Here is a 26,778-nt window from a genome sequence, read left to right as displayed (position 1 = left end):
TTATTTACTACAGTTTTCAAGATTCTTTCATTCATTCTTTTTGCATGTGGTAACTTATAGCTCTGGCACGTCGACCAAGAAAAATCTTGCCGATTAATGTACGCATGCGCAGTTTGCTCAAAGCGAACTTTCTTATTTATAAACATTTTTTTGAAATTTTAACCAGAGATGCTTCTAGTAAAGACAAGCATATCACAAACTGCGCATAATGCCAACTTTCTAGATATATTTTTTTGAAATTTTAACCACAGATTTTTGTAGTAAATGCAAACATATCGCATATTTTACACATCAGGCGTGTGCATGTGCAAACTGCACAACGCTAAGTTTCTTATTTATGAGAATATTTATAACACAACATATTTTCCTTTTCACACATAAATAGTCCGTTATATGACCTTTCGGGAAGTACTGATCAATAATTATGGAAAATGCGCAAATGTTACTCGCTTTAAGGCGAAAAGGTTTTTTTTTCATTTTTTAATAATAAACGCATAAAAAATTCTCTCCTTGGTTCTAGCATCCACACTATATCGAACCAAATAGCAAAAAAAGTAGAGCGATTGTAGCACTTACGATAAAAATCTATAGTAGCAACACCGCTGTAAGAACGAACAGACGGACGGACAGAGAGACGGAGGGGCGGACGGGCAGACATACTACGGCGGGACAGACTTTACCTTTATATTAAGAGCCAATATTCTACTTGCTGTCTGGTTGTTATGGTGTGGAAGCTCGCACCAAGAAAAGAATTTTTTTCTGGGTTTATCGCTAAAAAAGTTTGCGGCTATGCGGGCCCGTCGGAGCGATATGGCAGGGGGATTTTCGTGAATGACTGACTGAGGACTGATGCTCATAAAAAAATGAGCTTGTAGCAAATCACCTAAAAAAAAAACAATCGACATGTTCAGATTAGTATGGCGGGCTATGAGGCCCATGGGAAAAGTATGGCATTTAGTTTCAGCCATTTGTTTTGTCACCGATTACCAGAAAATCCAAAGAATTTTGTGTAGCAAATTGTCCAAAATAGTTAAATTTTCCAACATGTTTAAACAATCGTCACGCAATCACAGCCCCACTCCCAGGGAGTTAGCACCATTTTCGTTTTGAGAAGTAGGTACTTAGTTAAACCTTTGAATGGTCGCCATACTTGTAGCAAATCACACCAGAAAAAGTGACACCATCTCCCCATCTATATAGCCCGCAATACGATTTCAAAAAAGTTCTCCTTTTTCCGAAGTTTAATCCTAATTCTCAATTTTTAAGTAAGAAAATGAAAAATCATAAATCAGAGATATAAGTGGGGTGACTGTATGAATCACAGCAACGCATGTTGGAAATTTTGAAATAGAGGAACCAGTGTGTGCTGATAACAGCAACAAATTTCGACAGTTGTTGAGCGATAACCGCGGTAATAACGTTTCGTGCGTACTTTTCCTGACCGCCTATACTTTAAAGGTGCGTGTTTTTAAGTGATACACTTTTTTTAAGTGAATGTGTTCACAGTGCAGGATGCTGAAATGGGACACCTACAACAAAACAGGTACATTGAAAATTTCTTCTTAAAATTCGAATGCTCTGATTAATAAATAGCAGATATTTTTCATTCGACGAACTGAAAAAATTAGTGTTAGGTGCTACAGTTATTTAAAACTAAACTTTCCATTTGTGGAAACAGAGACAAACACAGAGAAAGTTGCACAGTTTATTTATTTATACAGCAGAGTGGTAGGTAGTTCAGTTCGGATTCGAACAGCTTTGCAGTTTGTGATATTGAGGTTTCAATGGATTTAGGGCTGTGCTGTAATATTGGCGTTTACATTGAAAAAGTGGAAATTTGTTTCCACAATAACTTCCTTCTGGGTATAAATTTTTGGTTGAAATAACATTTATTCAAATATATAATGTTCCGACATTTGCATGAAACAAAAATTATTTAGCTAATTCCTCTACTTTCGCCGTTATTTAAGAAAGAAGTTCTTAAAAAACTCCCACATAAAATATATATCTTTCATTTTTATCACACACTGATAAAAATTGGTTATCAAATTTAACTTCATTCACAAGCTTAAACCTTTAGCAACCATCGGTCGTTAACAGAAGTTATTTTTTTACCTCGAAACAAAGTTATTGAGGAAATCGCAAGGCAATTTTTGCACTTTTTGTAAAATGAAATTTCAAGAGCGTTGGCCGGTGCATCAATAGTACAAGCATAACATCTTCACCTGTTGCCACTGGTATACCCGTGATATCAATGTTGTCAGTTCTTGATGGCTGTTCCAAATCCGAATCCGTGTTTTGCAAACCACATGTCAAGGTTTCGTTGTATTTTTGTAAACGACAGATTTCGCCTGTTGGACTGGCTACTGACGATTCCATTCTTGAATTTTATACCTATAAATATATTGACAACCATTATAGCTCTTATTTAATGTACGAACTGAACTGCATTTCAAACGTATAAACTTTCCACGATTATATTGAGTAAGAACATTGCACGAATTATACAAGAAACGCTAGAAATCGAAATGACATTTCCCACAACACAAGGCAATTTTTCGAAACTCGTATAACTCATAAACTTTTCTAGCTCGCGAAGGTTGGTGATATTTTCAGCGCCTGTTCTTTTAGATTAAAACTTTTTACTACAGTGCTTACTTGGACAACGGCAACACACCTTCTTGCATCCAAAGTTGGACTAAATGAAACCTCAACAGCCAAACCAATCACCACACAAGCAACATGCAATTGTGAATTTTAAACTAATTGCAAAAGCGGTAAATAATATGCTAATTCAATTACGCGTATAATGGACGAGTGTCGGTTAACTATTTTGCAACGGTTATTACTTTACGCCACACCAATAGGTACCATAATTTAAAATTTGAAAAATTCCTAAAGGAATTACACGAACGTTTGTCCTCATGTCTGTATATTTTCAACTAACTTTTTCATTAAAAAGCTTAAAGAGCCTCTTGTTTATCATAATTTTGTTCATCCACGCTAGTAATAAATTACAGAGGGTAGGTAAAATTCAATTCATAAATTTATAAATAGGGTGCTGTTTAAAAAACAAGGGCGTAAAGGTTGTTAACGCGCCAGCGAACGCTATACAGAAAATAACTTCCAGCAATATTTGCTATCGGAATGAATTTAATTTGCTTGCAAGTGTGCATATTGCCCGTCCTTTTATTCGATTTTATAATTGAATCGGCACCTTGATTCTACGTGTAGGTACGCATATCCAGCCATAAAACTAGAATTTAGAGTTTTCAGGTTTTCGATCTAATGCACACCCCGTCTAGCGTCTGATATAAATAACACCCCCTTAATTCAGCGGGGACGTTTAAAAACCTAGCAGTCGGGAAAAGTTGTTTTTTAGCCCATACTTTCGTATGTGTCTGTTAGATTTTCCGTAATTTACTTCAACAGCCGCTGTGATTTAGCAATTTGTTACCCATCTTTCTGCAAAGTGAGGGAACCTAGGAGTAATAAATGAAAGTCTTTCACTCGGTACGTATCAGAACTATATAATGGAAATGTTCGAAAATGAATGGTAAATAACAGAAGAGCTCGTTCTTTACATAATTGCGTGCATAACATTTCAGAATCAAAAGGGGTTACCAATCCAGTGCTGGGGGCAGTGCAGCGGCTCTACATTGGAAGCGTTTGTATTCTCTTCCTATTAATATAGTACTCTTAAAGTCAAATCTTAACAATGCGTCTTTAATTGCTAGATATGTTACGTGTTACGTTACACTTCTAGGGGTAGTATTTTATTGGCTTCCGAAAACCAGTTAATTTTGAAAGGGGGAATAAAATAGTTATTTATATAACAAGAGCGCGAAGTTCAATTTCGCGCATTGAGACTGAAGGTATTTTGACGAGGCGAAGCCGAGTTAAAATATCAGTCAAATGCGCGAAATAACTTCGCGCTAGCGTTATATACAATATTTTTTCTACAACTGAACCGATTGTTAATTAAATTGCTGTTAAGTTCAACTTTGTTCCGTGCGCGAAATACTTTTTTTCACTGTTGACGATTTCGCGCACGTTGTCAAGAGCAACCTTACTTATTAATTAACCGACTAAAAATCCAGTACTTCGCGTTTCGAAATCCGTCAGAAAATGACAGGTTTTTTTGACAGTTGTAGAAAAAATTATTTTGAAATGTTTTTAATTATAGTAATAAGGTTTTAAGGGCCTTATTACGATTAGACATTTGCAATGTTTCTTTGTTTACGTTAAAATTTGCCAAATAAGTTTTGCAATATAAAATTAGTGCGAAACTTAAATTCAACATGCACCTTGAATGAGTTCAGAAAGCCTGCAACGAAGTTATACCAAAAATGTCGGTAGCAGCACAGGTATGCAAAAGAATTGGAAATATTTGAAAAATGGAAGCGCAGGAAATCCTTGAATGCCAGAAACGGTACTTTTCAAGCAATATCGGAGTTTTGCTCCCAATTCTTTATGAACAAAGTGGGTACCTACTCGATGCTAAAAAAGGAGCTGATTGTTCGGAAATATGCAAAAGCGCCATCTGAAAAATATATTGCAGGCAAAACTATTCTTGTAGTAGGTACAATTGGTGCTTGTCGGGGTTGTGAAATGGTAAATATGAAAGTAAAAGATGTAGTAGGTTCCGGTGCTTTATTTCATTTTACATTCCCGACAACACAAATGGGCAATCGCGAGGATAGGTTAAGTTAGCACCCCTAAATCGGCACCCCAAATGGTTACATCGCTAAAATATTGTGCTTATTTGTGCGCCAATCCCCAAATGTTATGCGCCTCTCGTTTACGAGAAAATCAAAATTTTCCATTCCAACTTAATGCTGGAAGACCATCATTCTCGTATCCCACATGACACTAATACCATAGCTTTTCGCTGATTTGTGCGCTAATATTCAGGTTTTGTGCGCCTTTCCTTTCGGAGTAGGTAATTCAAAATTTCTAAAGGGGGTGCCATCTTAATCTGCTACCCCTTGCAATCGAAGCGACTTGAAACCTATGTCTTAGTCTTGCGCTGATTTGTGCGCCTTTCCTTTTGGATAAATTTAAAATTTCTGCAAACGGGATAACTTAACTTTCTTACATTATTTGCTATTAATAATCAGAGGTTGGAACCGAAACCGAAAAGAACCGGAACCGAAACCGATTGCATTTATAAGCGCTTCAATTGGAACCGGAACCGATATTTAAGAAGTTATGATAACCGGTATCGATACCGGTACCGTACTGTTATTACTTCTCTCACTCTTTCTTGTAAGTAGAGTAGACACGTTACATTAATACGAGTATTATTCAATTTGCTATAATATTGGTAGCAAACGAAAGGCATCTCTAGAGAATTCTAGATTCAACATATCATACTTTCTAGAAAGTACACGTCACATCCGCTCTAATTCCTTATCGCCGGTGACTGATCCTTTATCGACTTGATGGGCAAAAATAAAATCTTGCCTTCTGAACTACGTTAAAAGTTGCAGAATTTGCAACTTGCAAGAAATTTCGAAAGCCAAGGCCAACCATCCAAATTCTCTTTTATTTAGAGTTGCCCACTAATTGCTAAAAATATAAAATATTTTAGAGTGCGCGAAAATGAATCAAGAACAGTAAGAGGGTTGAAGAGTGTATGAGGAAAGCAATAGTTGAAATCACTGCTGCGAAGAAACGGAAAGTAGAAAAAGACAAGCAGTTGACGGAGGTGAAACGAATGCGTAAGCTAAAATTAAGTTTCCATTAAACCTAATAAGTATATTTATGCAAAAGAATAATGTACACACTTTAATTTTGTGTATTATTTATTTTCTATAATTAACAATAATTTATAATTTTTGTTAATAATTTTATTTATTTATGTTGGAACCCTTAAAAACTGAAAAAAACTGGAACCATACAACCGGAATCAATACCGGAACCCTTAAAAATAATTCTACCTAAAAAGTGCGGAAACGGAACCTATATTTCATATGGGTTTCAACGCCTGTGAATAATACGCGCTCGATTTTAGTCTCTATGCTTGTTAATTAGTTGTTTAAGTACTGCAGGGGGAAATATCTATAGCAACGTAAAAAAATTAAGATATCCAAACATGTCTTGTACACTGACTCTTCGTCTAGCTTTGGTATAAAATTGAATGTAAAATATAAGTACACGCTCTTATTTGGCTTAAAATTCCCCAGCCTTAAGTAAAGCGGCATAGGACACGCGACCCACGAGTATCTCAGTTACAAATTTCCTGGAAAGTGAAAAAATTGTCCGATACGTATTCTCACACCATTAGGACGTTGTGGGCGGGTGCACCTTCCTGTTGAAACCTACAGTTTCCAACTTTTTGTGTGTGTGCGAGAGGTGCCTGTTCCTGTCTCGGGTGTAAAATGTGGTCGATGCCAAAAATTCGGCCCATAGCAGATGCGAGAAGTGTTTCTTTCCCTCTTCCGGTGTATAAGATAGTCGATACGGAAAAGACAAAATGTAATCCTCTCAAGTTTAGACTGTGTCCAAAAGTGGTTTTATTAATGTGTACCCACATGGACGTGTCGTTTATTTTGTGTATAACTCGAAGTATACCTAAAACTGTATTGTCTATTATTTTATACCTATTATACTACTTCTATTACATTAACTGTTAATACACACGTTAAACCTAGCATAGTTCAATTTAGTAGGCCAAGAAGATAATATAACGTACGTCTTACAAAATGTAAGCTGTCCCTTCTTGAAACTAATCAGCTTTTTCAGTTTTACCAACTTAAGAATATGAAACCATTACAAATGAGAAAATATGAAATAACATAACCTCACATGTAGACCGAAAGATTTTCGAAAATATCGGACGCTTAATTACCAAATCATGCATTTATAGGGACAAGGAACCAGTGGGGAAATGAGACCGGGTTTAATTTCGAAGGATGGAGACGACAACATACTACATCTAAGGGAGAAATTTTACAACACATAATACAGGGTGTTTAGCAAAAAATCGACGTTACCACTTTATATTTTCTTACAGTCAAGTGAAAAGTTAAGGGTAAAACACTTACTTCCATCTAAGTTAAATACTCCGAGTGAAACGTAAGCGGGAGAAGAGAGATGACAAATTATGCATTTCAAATTTTATATATAACGTTTGCTAGTTGAAAATCCTTATTTTTTCTGAGATTACATAATATTCAGACGTGAAACGGGCTGTAATGTTAATAATAATATCATTACAATTAATCAATCTTTATTTGTCTGTGTACCATAAATAGGGTTTGACACGTCAGTAAATATAGTAGACAATAAATTAGTACCATGCATAGATATAAAAAATGATAATAAATTTCTCTGTGAACAACAAGCAAGGGTCGACAATCTCACTAAGAACTTGTCACAAATAACATTTTTGCGCGTTTTTCCATCACCAAAAATTTCAACATTAGTGGAAATTTTTCCTCTTTTGGGGGGTAGGTAGCTGTTTCTCCGAGATTTGCTGGTCTCTACTAGAAGAGTAATCTTCAATACTTTCAATTTTCATTATATAAAATGAAAAGGATTAATCTATTTTAAGAAAATTTACGTAAGAAATATTCCTTTAAGATTAATAGTCTTCTCAAAGAAATTTGGTATTCTCAAGACTATCAATCAATCGGATCATTAGAAGCAGTTATGTATTATGTAAATTTGTAACATTAGAACTCATTTATTTAGAATTTGTTTACCTTTTCCAGTTAAAGTTTTTTTTTTGCTTTAGTATAAATCCATATAAATTGGTACTCAACGAACGTATTTTCTGTGTGAAAGTTTTACCGTAACGGTATTTTTTAACTTAAATTTTTATTATACGCGAACGTCAAGTGACATTTTCATAGTAATCAAGGCATATCAAATAATCACCCTCCTTAATTAGAAATGTATTCGATTATAAAGTCAATATGATTTCATTTTATTTCCCTTATTTTTAAATTATATTGCAGGGTATAAAATACTATAAGAACGCGTGTATAATTGGTCCTTAAAGCAATTGCAACGTTTAAAGGCACTCCGCTGCGCGTCGTGCCCTTAAACCCTGCGCGTGCTTTAAAGACTTGATTATACACTTGTTTCTTAATATACTATTTCCATGCAGTAAAAATGTAAGTTACGGAAGGGATCATCAACCCCTTATTTGCAAAAACTCATTTGTAATACAGTTTTTGATTGTGTGAATCTTTCCCATTCACCGATTAACGCCTGTCGTCGTAGAACTATTACAATTTTCTGCCAATCACATATTTTTGAGGTTGTGATTAAGCTTAGAGAAAAAGTTTCTGAAACGCATACTCAGAATACGAATACGCAGAATCTTCATTACAAATGACTCAAGTTTAAAAGGCGGATTACTCAATACTCAAATTAGTATTATAACTTTTATTTTGTCTTTAATGAGATTACTTTAGTTGTTAATCACACCTTGAATATGGTCTATATTTACTACAACTAATGACTAATTGGAATGTTACTTCGCCAGACATCAAATTAGAAAAGTCATTAAAATTTAAACGTGAGCTTTTGCAGCATGAAAGCGGAAAGTGTATAAAGTGCTAAAATCTCGAGAGAGAGTTAGAGAAAACAATTTTATGTTTGCATAAATATTTCAAAGACGGAATATCGTCGCTGTTCCCCATCGATAATGGGAAATATCTGCGCGCATCGTGCTATTATTAAATCAGCAACTGGGTAGTTAATAAAACAGTAATAAACCTCATTTCGTAGTGTTTAATGAGCCATAAAATATTAAGGTTTACATCATATGAGGAAGGATTTTGTTGTTGGAGATGGTCAGCTACTCAGATCCCCAATCCTTATTTTTATAGGGTCGAGTAGTGTGGGAGAGTTTCCAAATATACATTTCTCCAGTTTTTAATTAACTAAGTGCAGTTGTTGCGAGCACTCTGGTTAAGCTTTGCAACATGCAGCTCGAAATGGAAGGCGGGGGTGTGCGGCTGTTGTATTGTACATACGAGTATAATAGACGCGCCTGCAATTTCATGACGTGCATCTTGTCTCTACATGCGGAAATAGCTGTGGATGGTCCACATCGTCACTAGCAATTAAGCTAATATCTCTTCTACAAAAGCAGGACCGCAGCATGAGGGGGGCAAGAGCCGGGTTTTAGCCCGCTTTTGAGACCCACTTTGCGCCCCCTCTTGAAAATTGCTAATATGACACAATGTAACAAAGGCGGGTATTCTCCAAAAAGGCAAGCAAAAGCGAACATTGGTTCTTGTTTGTGTATGTTTGCTCGAGTTAGCTCAACATATTGACATCTCGTTCATACTTATAGAGCGAAGATATTTAGATTCGTACCTAGTTGATCGGTTGATCCATCTTTTTGTGCGACAATATTCAATATGACCGACCATGAAACATTAGTGTTAAAGGGTGCTGCTTTCGTTGTGTAAGTTTATTAAAAAGCAACTCTATTTATAAACAAAGATTTTTATAGTGACAGTGAGTTATTGCGGGAATTAAAAGTAGAAAATGGCCACGGGATGTTCCAAAATACAAACGTGTGCTGGCTGACAAGCCGTAGGTACTCACTAATGACAAGATGATTATTGAAGCAGAATGCTCGCTCGCTCGCGTTCGCTCTTGCTCTCTTTTTTGACCCGCCTTAACTGATCAAACATTCATTACAAAATTTAACAAAAGAAGAGACAGAAAACTCCAACCAATTTAAGTGGCGATATTAATTAAGAATATGTTTTAGGTTAATTATTAAATGAGTTAGGTTCATTATGTGTTTCCGTGGTTGTATTTCCCAGTTTTTGGGCCCATAAATGATATACATATTGTAACGTAAATTTAATTTATTACAGTAATTAGTATCTATCTCTTCTAATTTATAACATACCACAAGCGCATCGAAGTTGGAACTGAACTTGAACCACAATTCGATTTGCTTATATAGCAAAAACAACATTTGTTTTGAATGTTCTGGAGAGTGCAAGGTCGCTTCAGAAGGTTCTAGAACAAGCACATCATATTTCCATGAAAGATTGCGTTACATCCGCCTACGTTGTTTATTAGCGGTGATTAATCTTCCATGGCGCGTCGATGTCCATTGGGATTTCTTGAATATTCGCTACAATATATTATCACTTTAATTATCTTTTTTACCACCTGCAATACCTTTATGAAGAAATCTTCGTTTTGGTTCCGTAGGAACCCGATCTCAATGATTATCAGTCTGCCTATTCCCCGCCAAATCACTAAACCGACTATAACTAAAGTTGGCACGTATTCTTAAGGGTAAGATAAAAAGCTTAAACGCTTTCGAAAATGTGCTTGTTATTTAAATTTATTAAATCAATGTAACGTTACCTATAATACCAAATTATGCGAATTATACCTTGTAAGAACAATTACACCAATACCACTACTACGTGCCGTGGGTATTTCCAGCGAAACCTACTCACATTCACATAGGATCGATTTTGGACAATAAAGTGATGGATGACAAAATTAAATTTTGGTAGTTGCACATCTGGAACCTATAAAAATGTTGTCACCAAAAATATACATGGACCACTTGGGAATTGAGCACTCGAATTTCCTAAGAAAATTGATGCATAAATAACGATTTTGTCATCCTTTGAGTAAAAATATTTTGGTCGCCAAAAATACACATGTATTATTTCTTGGTCATCGACTTTGATCTTTTTCCCAACAAAATTGGTGCATAAATAACGGTTTGGACCGATTTAGGGCAACGACGACATAAACACTCCACCTTTGTAGGTTACGCTAAAAACGAATTCCTTCAGCGGGTGGTATTTCGCCCGCCCGCTCTGTAGATTTATGTGCCCTCTCTTAGAAACTAATGTGTACGAAAGATTGCGTTTTATTAAACTATTTCTTCCAAAGCTGCGACTAAGAAAAAGATAAATATTTTACTGGTTTTATGAGCAGTTTAACACGGTGGTAAGGATATGGTAGGGGATATGGTCTATCATTAGGCACAGCTGATGCGGAATAAAGGGAATATGTGACAATGTGACACATTTGATTGAATAATTTCAAAGCAGTGGCAGATTCAGTTAATTTGGTACACCGACCGAGCGACAGACCACCCGACGGAGCGACCAACATCATCGAAATTTTGTTTGATTCGAATTCCTAGTGCTTCAAAACGTGTATTTCCGTAAAAAAAGTGCTCAATACGTCCCTTACTAACGTGCGGGCGGTAATAGTTATTTACATAAAAGTCAGGAAAATGACACATTACTGACGAAGAAATATTGAAGTACGAGGCCCCAGCCGAGTATTTTAATTTCCGAGTCACGTAATGTCATTTTACTGATGAGTTTTGTATTAAATTCTACCCGAAATCGTATTTTAATATAAAATTACAATTTTCACATAGAACATTTGATTAATGCCTTTCTGTCAATGATGACAGGACTCAGGAGTCATCTATAGTCTAGACATTTAGCAATGTGACAGGTGCGGCCGGTAAAGTGACAGGCGGCAGGAAAACTAGACTGGTCTGCCTCCGTCATGGAAACTAACATTTTCCTGACTTACATAAAGTAAGCATGAAAATGAAGGATTCATGACGATTTTGGGTAAAAACAGAAAATCGATTGTCGCTTACTCTATGCTGGTTATTGCCTAATTCGCAGATTAATTGATAATCATTGTTAGCGCATGTTTGATCCTTAAAATTGAGTGTTTCACTAACTGTCGGCTGTTCAGGCGCCTATCGTAGAACTTTAGGGTTTTCGGCATTATATTCGTACTATCGTGTCATTCCTGCATCGCTTCGTCTGAAAACTGAAAGCCATTTCTGAAGTTGATAATTAATGAATTTCCTTTCAAAGTGTCAAAATCTTAAACCATACACTATACGGACTGGTAATTGAACTAAAATATGGTCAAGGACATGGCCTGGGTATGTTAGTCTCAGGGTAAAAGAGTCTGTCCGAAGTTGTCCGATAAGACACTATTTGAGACTGTTTTTATTAAATTAACAAATGTCAATTAATTAATCACCTATGCCAAAAAAAGCAAACATATTCTTATTTGTGGGCGTATGGAAGATAATGAATCACAGATGACGTCTAATTATCATTGGGCCAGTCGACTTGAAACTGAAAACAGAATTGGAAAATTCGAAACCGTTCGAGAGTTATCATGTACGCGGACGAACAGACGGATAGACAGTCCAGAATCATGAACCCCCGTTTTGTCGCTCGTTAATAATGTGTAATTATAATTTTGTAGTTAGGTTGCGATTGTGTACTCACGAGAGGGGGAAAAATAGTTATATGTATAACTAGACAAGAAATAACTCGAGTTCAAAGTTTGTCACATGAGTGTAACGTTTACCGCTTCATAGTGAACGAGAACGAAATTAAAATGCGATAGATTGAAGCGCTTTCGGATAGGAAGCGAGCGTGCAAGCAGATAACATTCAAAATATCGATGAGGGATGAACGCTATACCCTTAAACGTATAAAAAACGTGGTCGAAGCTTTGTTTGCGTCGGGTCCGTTTCGATTTTTTGAATCATAGGCTACATTAGGAAAAATTGGGCGGGGGAGAGATTCTTCGCTAAACCTTTAAGGTAAACCTATGTAAGTCGTGCGCGGCATTTTAGATCGCGTCAGCTGTATTTTTCCGGACGAATCCGTAAAATCGAGGTATCTGGAAGATTTAACAGCCGCGTAATCATACATGTAAGTAAGTAAGTAAGTAAGTAATTTATTGTGTTAATACATTTAAAAAAATGCTTACACTCGTCCGTCGAAATCGTATAACACATAAACATAAAATACATGAACATGATATTTTTATTGCGAAAGTTGAGGTTAATTATGGAAAGGGATAACTGTGCCGACAATTCATCGACACTTTTCTCGGATATGCTTTAAAATTCATTGCGAGTTGCATTTACGTAAGCTAACATTTTCGTTTTGTTGCATTATTTGATCAACGTGATTGCGTTTAAATAATTTTACTACGAATGCGTTGGGGTCAAAAGTACAAGAACGTTTCATTGCGTTTACAATTTCGAGAAACCTGAAGCCCCGTTTGTTTCAGATTGAAATCGTCAATCATCTCCCAAAAACTCACTTTCAACGCGTAGTCAAATTTACCAGGCTATACAAAAGGTTTTGGATACGGCGTTCCACCATTCCGAATTGCTGCTACCTTTCAAAAGGAGAAAAGCGAAGGTAATTTGGAGAATCTTCGACTCATCGACAAACGTAAGTAGTAATTTGAAATTTGTGCATTGTATAAAAACGAGTTGATCGTTTTGGGGATTTTGATTTTAAAGTCATTTATTTGAGAGTGATCTAACCAGAGCACCAAGTTTTGATTTAAATATTATAAGGGGAAATAAAGAACCAACTTTCCGTCATGTGTGTGATTAAAATTTTATCTATTACTTCAAAATTAATTATTACCGTAAAATTTTTACCAGTGCCGTAGAGATTAAATTTTATTTTATTAAAGTGGAGGTTTTGGCAAATGTTATTAATCCATTACAAACGCCTGCATAAAAGTTTCGCGCTTACAGTTTCTAAAAATCATTTATCACTCGCGCAAAAGAGGTTGGTTTCAATCTCTAACTGCTTTGGGAAGGTTACGATTAATCTATAATAGTGTTAACATAAGAAATTGGCACTTAGTTACCGACCGCACAAGAGAGCGAAATTTCCGCTTGCATCCTAAAAAATTCATTCACCACTCACACAAAAAAGGTTTCAATTTCTAATTACCTTCATAAGAAGAAATGGGCATTTAGTTAGCGATCGTGTAAGACTGCGGAATTGGCCCTTTCGGCTTAAAAAATTTATTTACCACTCGCACAAATTAAGGTTTCAATTTCTAATTGCTTTCACACACGGGATTTAAAGATACATTTCAGCCCCTTCGTATATAAATCACTATTTTACCACAATTAACCCTTATTTACTTATAATCAGTCTCACATTAAAAGTGCCAAGTGTTCATTTTTAAGCTTATACGGGGCACAGTACGCCTATGTTCAATTCTTAAATATACAAGTCAATGCATTGATATGCCTGACAGTTATACAACCCACCTTACACGCAAATTTGACAGTAATGTAAATAAAATAAACTTAGTAGTTCTTTTAAATTGCACTGCTATTCGGAACCAGAGAACCGGAACTTCTTGAGGTTGCTGACAGAATGTGCATTCTGCTGAAATGCCTCCGGGGTATTCTCTTCTCTTGGTTTGAGATCTTTAGGATGTTGTAAGCACCTATAAAATCCATTTGAGGAGTTAAAAATTCTGGTCCACTCTTGTACTCTAAAATCATTCGTTTTTTTTAATTTGAACCCAGTCCTTTCCTGTTTCGCCAGAGAACTCGAATACATTATTTTTCAAGTTCCCTATGCTTACTGTGCTTATTGAAATTAAAACCAATTACGAGGGCTATTTTTTTTTCAAGTTCCGATTGGCTGTCAAATAAAAACAAAGGTAAGTATATACAAATATTTATTTACATACGCAGCTACAACCTTACTCTACTTTTCTACGTAATCGCCAAGGCGATTTAAGCATTTCTCATAGCGGGGCACTAGCTTGATAATACCTTCCTCGTATAAGTCCGCCGCCTGCTCGTCCAACCATGTTCTGACCATGTCTTGGAGCTCCTCTCCTGTTCTGAAACGTGTTCCTCCTAGAGCTTGTTTCAATTTAGGAAAGAGATGAAAATTCATCCACTGCATGCACAGAATCGTCGGTCGCCACAGACTTTCTTCCCTGGCCGCCTTCATTATGCACGTCAGTTCGTCCTTCTTTGAACTCCCGGCACCATTTCCGGACCATACTGTCGCTCATGAAGTTGTCACCATACACTTTGCTCATTCTCCGGTGGATTTCCGCAGCGTTATGCCCCTCAGCACAGAGAAATTACAGAGCGGAGTTCGCACTTGGCGGCAGAGTCGATTGTGGATGACATGTTTACCCTTCACTGTCGTGGAGAAAACTGATCGGTCAGCCTAGCTAAAACTGCTAGTGGTGGGGGAAGCCTACTATTCTCAAAAACCAAACGCTCATTCGAATACTCCTTCCTAATTTTACGTACTGATCGATCGGAACTTGAAAAAAAAATAGCCCTCGTAGTACCTACCTACATGATTTACTAAGCTCAAAGACATTGATGAATAGTCTTTGGGACTCATTCTTAAATGATCCAAACATCTTTTGGACTGCGATATAACCCTCTACCAAAACAATACAAAACAAGCGAGATTAATTTAGCTTACAATATTATTTTGAAATTAAGCGAAATATTCATTAATCAGACCAGGGCATATGGGCAGTAGAGTTGTAGTGACAGTTTTAACAAAAGTTTTAATACCGCCCCTAATCCCGGAGTACAGACCGAGAAAACAACGTTTAAAGCTGAAGTTAGAATTTGTGTTTTAGTGCACTCGAATAGTTAGGAAACAATCGAACACGTTTGAGACGATTTGATTTGAAACAAACCGCTACATACAATTTGCATTACAAATTCTCCTCGGACGAAACACCGCAAAAGGGTGATCTTGAAGAAGGCGACAGTTTCAAGTTTACTTATTTATTTTGTATTGATTTGTGTATGATAGGATTTGCGTACATCTAAGCAATTTATGTAGAAATAGGAACGTTTAAAGGTTATAGCTCAATAAAAGCACATTTATAGTTTATTTAAATGCGTATTGACAGCTGTCGGCGAATGTTCATTTCAAGTTCCATCACTTTTTCAGGCGCTTAACTACCACGAACCCTCGTTTCATTATTTTATTTCATTTGTTGGTCTATATTTACACTATACTAGCTGTTGTACCAACGCTTCGCTTGCACGTAGTGCCGGCATAGCATATTTTAGTTGCCGAATTGTCCAGAAATCTCTACGAAAATCCTTCAAAACCAAGATTTTTACTTCAAGGTAAAGTGAGGGAATCAGGAAAAGGAAATTAACGGTCCCGAAAGAAAAAACCCTTATCGCAAAAGAAATTTTAAAAATTATTAAATTTACATACACTTTTTGCTCTTGATAAGGGCAAGATTATTCATTCTCATTTAAGCAAATTAACCAAACTTAAAAAGTGTGTAAAGTAGGATTTTTCTTAATTTGCACACACGTCATCAAATCTGTTTTTGCGGAATATTGTAATGCCAACGTATTAACAAAATAAAAAAATTCTTCTCCAAAAGTTGTATAACCCAAAAATGCCATGGCGTTTAATAAGAAAAAGTAAGCTACGTTATTTTAATCAAGAAATTATGGTCCACTTTTATCAGTCGCAGCAGTAAGAGAGGTGAGTGTAGTTGCTTTAGTAATATAAGAATTCGTATATTTAACAAGTTTCATTTCACAGAGAGTTGCGGATACATTTAATATTAGTCTGGGAACAGTGACTTCTATTTAACAAATTTCTAAATCGGGAAAAACTCTAGAAAGTCCTAAAAAACCAGGTAATGTAAGAAACCCGGTAGCGATGTTGATGGTTTCACACAGGACGCGATTCGAACTCCATCTACAACATGATTCAACACAGTAGGTAAGTTAAAACACACGTTATAATTCATTAAATTAATATTTGTGTAGATACTATAAGCAGTTTACGTTGGTATTTTAGAACAATATCTTACGCTGCATTCCCTTTTGCAAGTTCTAAAAGATAAAGATAAAGACGTGTCCAAAAGTTCCTTAAGAAAAGTTGTTGCGGTTTCCGCTATCAAAAAGATAATCCAAGAAAAGGTTCAATGGAGGTACCTAACATTGCACTATCAAGAGTCCATTTTTTAGATTCGTATGTAAAAAGTATGCAATTTGAGACTAGATGCCAATGTGTCTTTTTGGATGGAACGTGGGTATTTGAAAATGGAACGATATGTAGGTCATGGCAAGACGACAGTGCAAAACGCGTAAGAAAACTTAAACCCGAGAGACGCAAGTAACGTACACTGGTATTGATGAAACAATTATATCATCTTATAACTATTTAAGATATGTGGTTTTACATGCCGGAAACACTTCAAAAACGAATGATCCAGATAACCATGAGGAAATGAACAAGAACAATTTTCTTAAGTGGTTCGGGGACCATTTGATACCAAATTTAGAACCGGAATCTTGAAATTCGTGGCCTGATTGTATATTGTTACACAATTTGAAATGAGTTGTGGATTTTCTTTTGATTTTGTTGTTTTTGTTTATTTAGTTCGTGTGTGTCAGGGTTTTGGCACGAAGAAGGCACTCCTGACATTGACTGGCTATCTGCGTAATATATTTTATACGTACTCGTCTTTTCTTACGCCCAAATTTATTTTTATTCAATATCCTTTCCCATTTGTGTACATTAAAAAACCCTCCGACTGCTATTCAGATTCGAAAGTGCCGCGAAACGTACGTCGTTATTACGAAAGCAATCATGATTTCTCTTTTACGCCTAAATAATATTGTCCATCTTGTGCAACATTACCAACCTGTTACAAATAACCACCGAAACATTTTTTTAGTAATTAGTGACTAGAAGTTGATGTAATTGGTATCATTCTCACAATGCAGCACTCTCTGTATGAGTGCCTACATACGTATTATCTTGCATGATGCTATGTAAACATACTTAATGATGACGTCATAATACACCGATGACGTGCACGCAAACTAAGAAAAGTCTTACTATACACCCCTTTCTAGTTCCTTTTTTATTGGTTTATTTATTTTATTTATTTATTTATTATCCCTCTCTTGTTCTGGGTCCTCAACAGGCTTGCGCCCAATTACAGAGTGACCCGCATAATGCTTTTTCAGAGGTGCCCCTGCAGAAGTTTGTGCAGTATTGGTCCGCTTTCAACCCTTTAGCCCTTAATCGTTACGTTTTAGTTAAACTGGTGCACCGATTGCAATTTTTCTCCCTGTCATGAAAAACACTCCAATGGTTGTTGAGGCGGAAACTGCGGATAATTTTATTTTACTATAAAACGCTGTTAATTTAACACTCAGGAACGAACAGGGGGGAAAATATTGTAACGTAAATTTAATTACGTGATTTATTTATTTACAATTAATGAATTAACAATAAATTTATGGTAGTCTTGAAATGGATTACCTAATTTATAACTGTAATTATTATTTATCACTCACAATTTATAACAAAACACGAGAACAAGCACGAGAAGAATCGATTCGATTTTACTTATACAGTGTGATTGATTTTGCGTGTCCAAGCGTATATTTCTTTTATTATTGGAGATAGGAAAAAAGTGTAAGAAGTAAAAATACTCTACTTTCAATTTCTGATAAAGCTACATATTCAAAAAACAAGTGATATCAAAAGAAAAGAGGATCAGAAAACAAATTCTTTTTTTTTAAATAGAACCGTTACTTTTGTATGTAATATTCTTAAAGAAATTCTCTTTACAATGATATCAAATATGTTATAATTATCTTAGAAATTAAAGCTACAGTACCTAATAAAAAAAATTTTCCATGTCCGAAACGAAAATCTCGATTTTATTAATTCGAGAAACTCAGTAGAATTGATCACTTCCTCAAAATTCCAAAGAATTATTTAACAAATTTTTAATTAACACCGAACATATTCCTGGGTCGTAATTTGGACTCTATAAAACACAAAGCTGATCGTTTACACACGACACAAATTCATTCGACAAAAATCAAGTAATAATGCTGTAAGAAAAAAAGGGCACTCAGGGCGTACAGACAATATTCCACGCGCATGCGATCCATTGAAACAAATTAAATTTAATCCTAACATCCGGTCATTACTGCGAATCTTCATTTCTATACTTTCACTTGATTTTTGATTTAAACAAACTGGCTTTGTAGTAATTTCAAATGTAAAAGTAGGTTTTATGCGGTGAAAAACTTTATCGAGTACTTGGTAAAACATTAAAGACGCACTTATGCGGTTACTGCCCGGTAGACACAATGCTTGAGCTTAGCTCGAACTGGAACATTCAGTTTTATAACGACGAATTAAAAAGCACTATCTAAACCTTCTTCTACTATAACCATCCACAGTTCTCTTCACATTTTTAGCAACTCTTTCCTTTCTTTAAACTTTCCGATCAATTTCCTTCCTTATTAATGACATTAACCAACCAAGTCCACCAAAACGGACAACCGGCTCCCCCTTTGGTCTAACTTGAATATGGGTCTTCGATAAACTAACACCTGTGTTGACTACGGCGAACACCTGAAATTAATTAGCTTTTACGGAGCGATAACGAACTCCTTATCGCAAGACGGGATTTAAATGACATAAACTAAAAAAAGACACTTAACGCAATTATTTCCAGATGTCCCTAATTTTTCTTAATGTAATCTAAAACAATTTCAGTGTGGCATATACTCAAGTCTTAAATTTACAATTTTTCGTGGTTTTTATACATTAATTTCTGAGTTGTACCATTACACAATTAGGTTGGAAAAATATTTTATATAAGGAACAAAGATACAAAATGGATTACTCAGTCGCTGGTACTGAATTTGTGAACAAGGACGTTGAAAAAATCACAGAAGAGTATGGTTTGCGCCACCGAATATATGTGCTATATACGCCACAACAAAATGGCGGCGCCGAGGGAGAGAATCGGACGTTGGTGAAAGCTGCGCTTCTGGACTCACACAGAAATTTTGGGCTAAGGCTGTGATGACAGCTGCATGGGTGATTAACCGAACAGAACTGTCTACAGAACCAAGGATTTCGCCACACGAACTTTGGTACAAGAAGCTTGCTCAAAGTATTCGAAATGGAATGCTTTGTACACGCACCTATTGAAACAGGTGCTTGCAAAGATTTCTAACAAAGTTCCATACCGTGAAGCTTCAAGACCGGACTTTTGTTTTGCTGTTCTTTTAAGAAAGATTAATTTTTCTAGTGTATAGGAATGGGAAATGGTGAAACGACCTAGAACTATCGAATTTTGTACAAGCATCGTGGTGATGATCATGAAGCATTCTGTGACGCGGACTACGGCGGAGTGAGAAATAAAGAAATCAACGAGCGGAATCTTGCTCAAGTACGCTGGTGGTCTCATTGCTTGGTTAAGCAAATTGCAGAAATGCAATCGGGACTGTAAATGTTGCGGAAAATTTGGGAAGCAATCTGGATCACAAGGATTCCATGATGAAATATACTGCTGTGTGCAAAATTCAGCATAAAACAATTTAATGTGTTAAAAACTTTTCGGTTCTTGGGTTTAGGGACGTAACGGTAGCTCGTTTAACAATAGAATTAGCTACCCATTTAAAATAAAGGACCATTACTTAAATATTTGTCGACCCACAATTCTGCAAGGACCGACCGAGGACATGTAATAAATTATCCGAAACTGAAATCAATGGTACGCAGATCGAATCTCCAACTTGTACTCTTATAAGAAAAATTACAATTGAACGTCGTGACTATCCAAAATGGCATCTACCGTAATGGTCTTTTGTTAGTGTCCAAACTTATACGCTAAAGTATTCGCGAGTTTTGCGCTTTGGGTTAATTTAAATATTTCAGAAATTTAGGTACGCACGCACCAGAAGTTTCACGGCTGGCGAGTGTAATTTATAGAGTTTATTAAGTAGAAACGTGCAGGACTGACTTTTAGACAGATGGAAATAATTGTCCATCATGAAATTTTGGTGCTTGTACACTTAATTATTAGGAGATGTCAAAGAACCGATTTTATTTAAAATTTAAATAAGCAATCGAGTAATCTGCTAGGTTTGAATAAAGATTAATATAATATAAAGCATGTTACTCAATACTTCAATAGTAATAATGCCTGCTTCGGTACATGAACGAATCAAATCAAATCAAATCATCTCAAACGAGGCGGAAAGACGAATACAATTATTACAGGTACATGACGAACAAAATTGAAGTAGGAGCTTTATGTTGTAGCCATTCAAGTCACTTTAATTGTAGGGGTTGTACCTTTTATTATAAATGACAAAGCTTAACTGCGATACATTTTTTCAATGCCTTTGAAATATCATTTCTTTGGTCTGGAGTCCCGCGTCTGTCTGTAGGTATGACGCCACAGAATTTGTTTTTGGTGGTTATTAACTGCTATTTTGAATAGTCTATTTTATGATTTTTTACATTTGCGTTTTATGTTGTAACGGTAGCTCTAAATTTGTATTTAAATTTTTTGGAAATTTCGTTTCATTTTAGTACTTCTAAGAGTAAAACAATTTATGCATATTGAATATAATAGAAATTTCACAGAGTTGAATTGGTTTTCCAAATAAATGACATTCTTGGTGGAAGTTCATAGAATAAACCTCGGTGAAATGGTGCGTTTTTTGCATTGTTGGGACATCCTTAATCGGTTTCGGAAATATTTCCAGTTGAGTTGTCTGGGATTTATATCATCTCGTCTTCATAATTAGTGCTATTTTAACTAGTGGGTTACAATTGCTAGCTCAACATTACGTCATTATCTTTATCAGAAGGAAATTAGAAAGATTATTTTTCTGTGCTTTCAGCTTTCATGAATATAACGGTTCCAATGGGCACAATTTAAAAACATGGCGAACTTAGATATTACATGTTACATTAAAGAGGGGCAGTACTCGGTAAAAATAATAGTGGGAGTAAGTGTTTGGGGCGATTTTCGGTTTCATTCGGGTTTTTGACCGCCAGTGTAATCAATATGTAGTGTGAAAATTACAGTTGTTAATTAATTCCCGCCTTGATCGTATGTGATTCCTAACAGTATTATTTTGGAAAGTTTGGAAAGCCGTTGCTACTAGTGCGGGACCTTTAATAAAGTTTGAACCATATTCGACTTTTGAATAACCGTCATGACTAGTATTTGTGTTTGGAACGTAAAATATAACAACGTGAGTTCCAGCGAGTATCGTTAAAAAAATTGATTGAAGTAGATAAATTCTAACGTGTCGGTTTTACACACGTTGCTAAATACCCATTCGATCCAGTTTTGTTTGGCTACAGTTTTAAGAAATTTTTAGCACATCTTTGAAAAAAATACGCTATTACATTCGTTACGACTGGCTGGCTGTCCGACTGAAATCTCAGCAATTACAATAGCTAGAGACTTCAAATTTTCACTAAAAGCTTTCTTGTTGAATTGAAGAAAATAATTTCGATATGGTTTTCGGAGGTGCTATAATTTTACCGTTAGATAGCGCTACCAGTATAACAACTTAATTAATAGCGCAGTTTAAAAAAAAATACGCTATTATATTCGTTATGGCTGGCTGGCTGTCCGGCTGAGATTTCAGCAATTACAATTGCTGTAATTGCTAGAGACTAAATTTTCACTATAAGCTTTCTGTTATAGTGTAGATGTGCAGGCTATAGTCTATTTTATGTTAGATTGCTCGTGAGATCGATAATTTTAAACTTTGATAATGAAATTTCACTGCATTACCAAAAATGCGCTTTCATCATGCATATGCTGATTTACAGCTTGTTTGTTTTAGCAGAATCTGTTTGATGTTTTAGAAAGTTTTCAAGATTTAAATTGTTTTTGTATTCAGCCAAGGATTCTTGCCGTTTTTTTAATCATTTGGTCGCCGGAACATTCCATCATGGAGAAGGATTGTGAGCAGTATTCTTAAAACGCTCAAATTGGGGAATAGCTTTGGTCGCTGCAAAGTCTATACTGACGTTAAAAATTTCTATTTTGCTTCAATAGTTACACCATTGACAAAAAGTCTTCAACCACCCCCACTTACTTGTTGTAAGAATTTCATTTGTTGAATGATAAGAGATAAGTTTCATTTGTATCCGGGATCACCTCCGTTTAATTTATTTGCAAGATGGGGAGAGCAGAAAAAAGGTTTTTTGTTGATTTGGTTGACCGTTATTAATGATAGAAAAATCATCTGCTGTTTGTATGAGCTTCATTCCATTAGTGTCATTGTGATTTGATCCTCATACCGCGTGATGCGCATTGAAATCTTCACCTATAATTGCGGGACATTTCACTTGTGAAAAAATCTTTGTTCAAAATACATCGCCATTATTTTGACCACGAGGTGCTCTTATAGATAGATAGAAAGCTAATTTCTGCGTTTGCATACTTAATTGTGATCCCACAAACTTGGATATCTCCATGAAAATGTTCATTAATTTTAAATTCTTCAATCTGGATCGATTTCTGGATTCCCTAATATCACTCCCTCACCGTATGCACCATAGCGATCCTTTCTGATAATATTAAAACCATTAAAATTATATTGTTGTTGGGTTTAGACCAAGTCTCACTTAGAAGTGCGATATGGATTTTATATTTAAATAAATATTGTTGTAAACTGTTTTTATAAGAAGCAGCGGAACGGGCAATCCACTGCTTTATCTGTAAATGTTCGTTTCTGGGAGTGAATTCTTCAAGTGCAAATTTTTACGCAGTGGACCTTTTTGATAATCTAACTAAGTACATATTTCCAATTTTTCTTCACTATTTAACCCCAAACAGTTGTATTAATAAAATGGTGGTTTGCTCGTAACTTACAATACACGGATGCGGCAGAAAAAGCAGCCTTCCGAAAAATTTTGCATCACTATCTTTTCTAATTCATTGTCACTGAAGGAAGATTGTATCCGATCCAATTCTGTATCAACCTGCAAAAGGACCGTCGTATATGAGGTATCATTTTTTCAAGTTTCGAATCGTTATCGTTAGTTGCCCGTTGGTAAAGTAATAATTTTGGATAAAGAATTTGCGAGTTTACTTAGAAATTCAAAATTTTCATTTCGAAAAGGACTTTTATTGCAACAGCCATGTTGCAAATTAAGTAAACCAGTAAAAGATTGGACTGAAATACTTTTGGCTTCTAGGATAAAACAAAGGTATTGTCATGTAATTGAACACATTCAACAATCAGCTCGAATAAGTATTTTTCTACACTTTTGCTTGGAATTGAAATTGTAATTACAATTGAGAAAACCATGCTCTACTCTCTACGCCATTATAGGTAGAAAACATTCCCCTTGCAAAAAATCTTTATGTGATTATTGTATAATAAAATCAAATAAATTCCCTTCCCGGTCACTGGAATAATAAATAACTATTACAGTAGGAAATAGAATGGGAACCTAATCCTGTAAAAGGTAAGTATGCGGAAAATGGATTAAATGCGAACAGTGACGCGAATAGGCGGCGCATTGTTTTAATGCAATCTTAATTAAAAACGTTTCATTTTACCTTAACAGCGGCATCGTACTCAAGTTGTCTCTGCTCTCTGGAAACCGCCCTTTTATCTTCCTCCAGTTGGGTTTGTTTCTCCTTTTCTTTCGAGCTTGTTGAGCTGCCCGCCACCGGTGGCGGGTATGATATCCAGAATTGGTGTGCCAGTTTGACTAATCGAGCCAAACTGCAAAGCTAATTCTGCCCTGAAACAATTATAACCATTAATTAAGGGTTTCGTGTCGAACCGTATTTATATGGCGGCGCAGCGTGAACGCCGAATTTGTCAATTTTCCACTAATCATGACTATAAATAAATAAATGACTCATTCGTTTGAAGCTTTGGCGTAAACAAATCGTGCGTGAAAAGTTAATTTGCAAACAGTATTAGCTACCACTAAAATGCTATCGGTGCTATGACAAATGGGCATAAATTTACAAAATTCTAAAGCTCAGGCGTTTTGCGATGTCATGTTTATAATTGGTTTCATAAATTGTACGAGATTAAGTGTTACCTATTTAAGTATGTAATACAATCAATATTTAATCTAGTAATTGAATAATTTAATGGACAAAGAATAAATGTGGGAATCTAATCTTCAATCATTTTGTATTATGCCCCACACTTTATCTTTTAATCTTGAATTAATCTTTATTGTTATATGTACAAGCATGTACGTGAGAAGAAGCCTCATACTAACTTATGAATCGCTTGATTTATTCCCCATTGCATGTCTAGCTCCATGTCTAAACTCCATTCTTCTAGTTTCCAATAAACAGTTCGAGAGTGAAAAGATGTTTGCGTGCTTGTCACTACGAAAAATAGTTGCAACTGGAAGGGGGTTGATTTGTGCATATTTTCAGTTGGACTAGCAAACGATGATGGAAAATTGATATATTTTTAGCAAAACCTAATATTTTGCCTTCTTCTTTCTTCTCTTTTATTTTAACTTTATGTATAATGAGGATGCGAAATTATAGTCGAACTGAATAATTTCTGTATAGAAACCCATTCAAATATACGTGCCTTACATTTGAAGGAGAGAAATACGAAATGTCATTTTCATATGCCCATAACTACTCCGGCTCATTGCATTTTGCAGGGTAACTAAAAAGTCCCGGGACAGTGGATGATCCCTGTTAGCAATTTTTTTTAATTGGTGTATAACACCACAAATATTAATGCATTTCGAACATTATACAAATTAGTTTCTTCAAAGATGATGCAATTAGTAGCACTTAGAATAAAACACAGATTTTCTCATTCCGCTAAACCGGAAGTCGAAAACAAATAATCACAATAATTGATTAAATGCATATTAATATTAGTTATATAAGCTTCCCAATCATTAAAAAAATTGCCAGGAGACTATTATTTAAATTATTGCCTGACGGTTAATGGCATAAATCTTTAACTTGTAGCGACTATTCTAGAAATCCCGATAGACATCGAGGCGCCATAAGAAATTGTCATTGGCGATTGGGTTATTACAGACCCAAAAGAGGCACGAAAACCAAGAAACAAAGAATTAGTTAAAATATATAATATAAACTTGTAAAAATAAAGAGCCGACCATTGCAACTATACATTCATAATGGAGCCAATAAATTAATAGATATTTGATGATGTTGGGATGAATAATTTAATTCCCCCGAATTCGTGGAATTAGGTGATAATTCATGCAATCGAAATTTAAAATCCTACTTATTCCTTTTCAGTTTATGGCGCGTTTAAAGTGGAAATATAAGCTTGCGTGTCGCGTTCTCAATCAGATCAGTACTCGAACATAATCCAAACCGTTTGCGTGAAAGTAAATTCCAGAGGGGTTTTTGAATAAAAATACATATAAAACGGGGATGTAAAGCGTGTTTCTAAGTAATCGAAAAAGAGCTCCCATTTAGTTTCTCCGAGAGCAAATATGAGAGCGTCTAATACCATACAAAAAAAAGGAGCGTGTGCTCTAAATGTGAAACATAATGGCAGATATTTTTGTATGCAAATTATTCGCAATTCTACAGAGCAGTAATGTTTAATTAAAAATTCCCGGAGACACCTCAAACTATTTACTTAATCGAAGTACTTCAACGCGTTCTAAACTAGTAAATTAATTACCTTCCCATATATTGTCGTCGAAGTTTTCGCAATCGTTTAGTGACTTCTCATTTAATTAATAATTGTCTTTAATATTGTATCAGGGTGTGACCTAGATTGTAACCCACTTAACTTTTGGCTGATCCAATTAAGTAATTAATTACGTTTGTTACCTTAAAACAATTTTAAAATGTGTTATAGCTAATTCGAGATAACTTTTCGAAATAAGTATAAATTAATTAACTGGGCTTTTGTACCGGCTTTATTTAACGGGAAGTCTGAAGGCACAACCGACAGCGGTAAAACTTCTGGGGTTTCTATTATTAATGGATTTCCCTATATAATGCAGATGATTTGATCTCGTGTTTAAATGAACGTTTCCCTCCAGGACGAACCCATTTTAATCCTAAAAATGTCACTGTGGAAACATAATCATTCGATAAAATGGCGAATACGCGAGTTGATGTTCACAAACACCCACAATAGAGTATCTGCTGACGGCGGCGGGA

General features: G+C 35.5%; 2 long non-coding RNA genes across 2 annotated transcripts in view; one reads left to right on the top strand and one right to left on the bottom strand.

Moving 5' to 3' along the window:
• LOC116170385 overlaps positions 1-26,778 on the bottom strand; it is a 53,826-nt gene that overhangs the window by 4,961 nt on the left and 22,087 nt on the right. Inside the window, exon 2 of the long non-coding RNA XR_004145222.1 lies at positions 24,196-24,383. This is a non-coding gene — a long non-coding RNA (uncharacterized LOC116170385). The remainder of the gene's footprint in view (positions 1-24,195; positions 24,384-26,778) is intronic.
• The window catches only part of LOC116170386, a 101,146-nt gene continuing 75,782 nt past the window's right edge, over positions 1,415-26,778 (top strand). Inside the window, exons 1-2 of the long non-coding RNA XR_004145223.1 lie at positions 1,415-1,543; positions 13,075-13,241. This is a non-coding gene — a long non-coding RNA (uncharacterized LOC116170386). The remainder of the gene's footprint in view (positions 1,544-13,074; positions 13,242-26,778) is intronic.

The sequence above is a fragment of the Photinus pyralis genome, unplaced genomic scaffold (genome assembly GCF_008802855.1).
Source record: "Photinus pyralis isolate 1611_PpyrPB1 unplaced genomic scaffold, Ppyr1.3 Ppyr1.4_LG5, whole genome shotgun sequence".
NCBI lineage: Eukaryota > Metazoa > Arthropoda > Insecta > Coleoptera > Lampyridae > Photinus > Photinus pyralis.
This window is presented reverse-complemented; position numbering and strand designations above follow the sequence as displayed.